The sequence below is a fragment of the Schistocerca gregaria genome, unplaced genomic scaffold (genome assembly GCF_023897955.1).
Source record: "Schistocerca gregaria isolate iqSchGreg1 unplaced genomic scaffold, iqSchGreg1.2 ptg000409l, whole genome shotgun sequence".
Lineage (NCBI taxonomy): Eukaryota > Metazoa > Arthropoda > Insecta > Orthoptera > Acrididae > Schistocerca > Schistocerca gregaria.
In genome coordinates, this window is record NW_026061845.1 from 282501 (window position 1) to 287500 (window position 5000).

General features: G+C 54.1%; 1 non-coding gene across 1 annotated transcript in view; it reads left to right on the forward strand.

Annotated features, from left to right (window-relative positions):
* Nucleotides 1–3294: 3294 nt before the first annotated feature.
* The window catches only part of LOC126311341 (small subunit ribosomal RNA), a 1910-nt gene continuing 204 nt past the window's right edge, over nt 3295–5000 (forward strand). The window contains exon 1 of the ribosomal RNA XR_007554536.1: nt 3295–5000. This exon is cut by the window's right edge and continues 204 nt beyond it. This is a non-coding gene — a ribosomal RNA (small subunit ribosomal RNA).

The window sequence follows — 5000 nt, forward strand, 5'->3', positions numbered from 1 at the left end:
TAACCCACGTTGGCCCTTAACCTAACCCACGTTGGCCCTTAACCTAACCCACGTTGGCCCTTAACCTAACCCACGTTGGCCCTTAACCTAACCCACGTTGGCCCTTAACCTAACCCACGTTGGCCCTTAACCTAACCCACGTTGGCCCTTAACCTAACCCACGTTGGCCCTTAACCTAACCCACGTTGGCCCTTAACCTAACCCACGTTGGCCCTTAACCTAACCCACGTTGGCCCTTAACCTAACCCACGTTGGCCCTTAACCTAACCCACGTTGGCCCTTAACCTAACCCACGTTGGCCCTTAACCTAACCCACGTTGGCCCTTAACCTAACCCACGTTGGCCCCTAACCTAACCCACGTTGGCCCCTAACCTAACCCACGTTGGCCCCTAACCTAACCCACGTTGGCCCCTAACCTAACCCACGTTGGCCCCTAACCTAACCCACGTTGGCCCCTAACCTAACCCACGTTGGCCCCTAACCTAACCCACGTTGGCCCCTAACCTAACCCACGTTGGCCCCTAACCTAACCCACGTTGGCCCCTAACCTAACCCACGTTGGCCCCTAACCTAACCCACGTTGGCCCCTAACCTAACCCACGTTGGCCCCTAACCTAACCCACGTTGGCCCCTAACCTAACCCACGTTGGCCCCTAACCTAACCCACGTTGGCCCCTAACCTAACCCACGTTGGCCCCTAACCTAACCCACGTTGGCCCCTAACCTAACCCACGCTGCACCTTAACCTAAGTTACGCTGCACCTTAACCTAAGTTATGCTGCACCTTAACCTAAGTTACGCTGCAACACTAGATCGCGTGTTACGCTGCACCTTAACCTAAGTTACGCTGCACCTTAACCTAAGTTACGCTGCACCTTAACCTAAGTTACGCTGCACCTTAACCTAACTTACACTGCACCTTAACCTAACTTACACTGCACCTTAACCTAAGTTACACTGCACCTTAACCTAAGTTACACTGCACCTTAACCTAAGTTACACTGCACCTTAACCTAAGTTACACTGCACCTTAACCTAAGTTACACTGCACCTTAACCTAAGTTACACTGCACCTTAACCTAAGTTACACTGCACCTTAACCTAAGTTACACTGCACCTTAACCTAAGTTACACTGCACCTTAACCTAAGTTACACTGCACCTTAACCTAAGTTACACTGCACCTTAACCTAAGTTACACTGCACCTTAACCTAACTTACACTGCACCTTAACCTAACTTACACTGCACCTTAACCTAACTTACACTGCACCTTAACCTAACTTACACTGCACCTTAACCTAACTTACACTGCACCTTAACCTAACTTACACTGCACCTTAACCTAACTTACACTGCACCTTAACCTAACTTACACTGCACCTTAACCTAACTTACACTGCACCTTAACCTAACTTACACTGCACCTTAACCTAACTTACACTGCACCTTAACTGTCACATGTAACGTCACAGGAATGTAGCTTTGCCTAACAGCAACCCTCTGAACATAGTTCACTGCTTGGATCCTCTGGTGTCATGTGTATTTCTTGATGCCATGGTGCGTACCCTCACATAAAGGTCTTTCGAGTGTTGCGTACTTTCTACACAGTCCCGCTAACCACTGGAAGGGGTGTACCGCTACAGAACGAATATCGCCCTCCCCTCCTGCCCTTCCAAGCTGGTCGGTCAGGCGTTTGTTTGTGAAATGAGCCTTGCAGCTGTTCAGTTGCATTCGGTTGTCGATGCAGTCAGTGTACGTTGTGGTACGGCCTGTGTGGACTGTCCGCTGATGTACGCGTAACCCACACTGATCATCCGTCGTTACGTACTGAGTGACATAATGTGGCACATGCTTGACCGTACACCGGCTGCGCCCTACAATGGCGAATCATAAGGGCCATATGTTGTGCACGATGCTACTTGTCTCGTCTCCCCATTACAGCGAGATTGCACTGTTGTACGCCGTACAGACATGTGGTAAGTAGGTACGGACGAAAGTATTGCATGTTGGCCCCCCCCCCCCCCCTCCTCCCTCTGCCGGGAATCAGCGTGAGCCGTCTGTTGATGTAGCGACGAGGGTTTTCCTATTTAATCGTATTGCCCCACACAACATGATAGCACGGTGGACCGCGTTCCACATCTGCGACATGCTACAGAGGCCGGTTGACAGTCGACCGCGCAAGGGACATTGCACACGTGCGCGGACCATCTTCCACGTGTTCTCTCGTGTACATGCCGCAGTGTGTATGTGGGCTGATGTAGCGTGTCGTGACACATAACATGCAGGCATGCCAGAATCGTAGATTTCGCAAATGTAGATTGACGTATACGTTTGCTGCCAAAGATCCGCAAATGAACTGGAAATCAGTTGTTGAGCGGTTGTTCGCGCTGCAGGTGCATCGGTGATAGCGACGATCGGTACATCTGTGAACCGGTTGTTTCGGCGGTACCCGCCATGCCCCCGAACCTGAGTTGGCCATGTGGGTATGAAGCGATACGAGGCTGTGGCTTGGCGGGACAGTCCCCGGCCGGTGAGGGGGGGCCGCCCGGCGTGCTGGCCGCGCGCTGCGTGAGCGCACGCACTACAGCCGGCTGGTGGGGGGCGCCCAGTGGCAGGAGCGCCGGCCGACGGGCCCGGCTGGCGTCCCAGCTATGCGCCGGCGCACCCTGCGCGCGGCGCCAGGCGGCCAAAGTGGGTTCTGCCGAGCCCGGTGCGAAGCGCGGTGGACATCTGCAGTGTGCTGGTCCGATTGCGGACTGTGTGCGTTGAGGATGCGCCGCCGCCCGGCACTCGGCGTCGCGACGCCGTCTGCTGCTCGGTCGCCCCCAGCGGTTCTCGCAGGTGGTTTGTATCGCAGCTCTGCGGACGTGTTGGCGCGTGCGCTGTGCTGGGAGAGTTCGCTTCTGCACCCAAGTGGGGCTTTGCCCTTCTGTGGCGCTGGCGTTGGAGCTGCCGGTCACCGTAGGTGGCGCGTGTTGTTTCCCGCCGGCAATGCCACGACAGCACGCTCCCGGGCCTCTGTCGGCAGCGGCAAGCTCAGTTGGGAGCACGGGTGTTCGCACTGAAAGCGTCTACTCGCCTATCTCCGGGCGATTGCGCCTCTCTCGAACCCGACCAAGTACTTAGGACGGCGCTGCGCGCCGCCGGGACCTGAGAGGGTTTCGAGGTGTATCGTGCAGGGGAGCTCAGCCTCCTCCTGTTTGCAGAATAATTGAGCGGACGCTTGCGTGTTCGCGCGGGCCCTCGGGACACACTCCCGGGCGGCCGGCTGCTCAGCTCTCGTTGACGCAGCTCCCTGGTTGATCCTGCCAGTAGTCATATGCTTGTCTCAAAGATTAAGCCATGCATGTCTCAGTACAAGCCGCATTAAGGTGAAACCGCGAATGGCTCATTAAATCAGTTATGGTTCCTTAGATCGTACCCACGTTACTTGGATAACTGTGGTAATTCTAGAGCTAATACATGCAAACAGAGTCCCGACCAGAGATGGAAGGGACGCTTTTATTAGATCAAAACCAATCGGATTGGCTCGTCTGGTCCGTTTGCCTTGGTGACTCTGAATAACTTTGGGCTGATCGCACGGTCCTCGTACCGGCGACGCATCTTTCAAATGTCTGCCTTATCAACTGTCGATGGTAGGTTCTGCGCCTACCATGGTTGTAACGGGTAACGGGGAATCAGGGTTCGATTCCGGAGAGGGAGCCTGAGAAACGGCTACCACATCCAAGGAAGGCAGCAGGCGCGCAAATTACCCACTCCCGGCACGGGGAGGTAGTGACGAAAAATAACGATACGGGACTCATCCGAGGCCCCGTAATCGGAATGAGTACACTTTAAATCCTTTAACGAGTATCTATTGGAGGGCAAGTCTGGTGCCAGCAGCCGCGGTAATTCCAGCTCCAATAGCGTATATTAAAGTTGTTGCGGTTAAAAAGCTCGTAGTTGGATTTGTGTCCCACGCTGTTGGTTCACCGCCCGTCGGTGTTTAACTGGCATGTATCGTGGGACGTCCTGCCGGTGGGGCGAGCCGAAGGCGTGCTTGAGCCGAAGGCGTGCTTGCGCGTCCCGAGGCGGACCCCGTTGAAATCCTACCAGGGTGCTCTTAGTTGAGTGTCTCGGTGGGCCGGCACGTTTACTTTGAACAAATTAGAGTGCTTAAAGCAGGCAAGCCCGCCTGAATACTGTGTGCATGGAATAATGGAATAGGACCTCGGTTCTATTTTGTTGGTTTTCGGAACCCGAGGTAATGATTAATAGGGACAGGCGGGGGCATTCGTATTGCGACGTTAGAGGTGAAATTCTTGGATCGTCGCAAGACGAACAGAAGCGAAAGCATTTGCCAAGTATGTTTTCATTAATCAAGAACGAAAGTTAGAGGTTCGAAGGCGATCAGATACCGCCCTAGTTCTAACCATAAACGATGCCAGCCAGCGATCCGCCGCAGTTCCTCCGATGACTCGGCGGGCAGCCTCCGGGAAACCAAAGCTTTTGGGTTCCGGGGGAAGTATGGTTGCAAAGCTGAAACTTAAAGGAATTGACGGAAGGGCACCACCAGGAGTGGAGCCTGCGGCTTAATTTGACTCAACACGGGAAACCTCACCAGGCCCGGACACCGGAAGGATTGACAGATTGATAGCTCTTTCTTGATTCGGTGGGTGGTGGTGCATGGCCGTTCTTAGTTGGTGGAGCGATTTGTCTGGTTAATTCCGATAACGAACGAGACTCTAGCCTGCTAACTAGTCGCGTGACATCCTTCGTGCTGTCAGCGATTACTTTTCTTCTTAGAGGGACAGGCGGCTTCTAGCCGCACGAGATTGAGCAATAACAGGTCTGTGATGCCCTTAGATGTTCTGGGCCGCACGCGCGCTACACTGAAGGAATCAGCGTGTCTTCCTAGGCCGAAAGGTCGGGGTAACCCGCTGAACCTCCTTCGTGCTAGGGATTGGGGCTTGCAATTGTTCCCCATGAACGAGGAATTCCCAGTAAGCGCGAGTCATA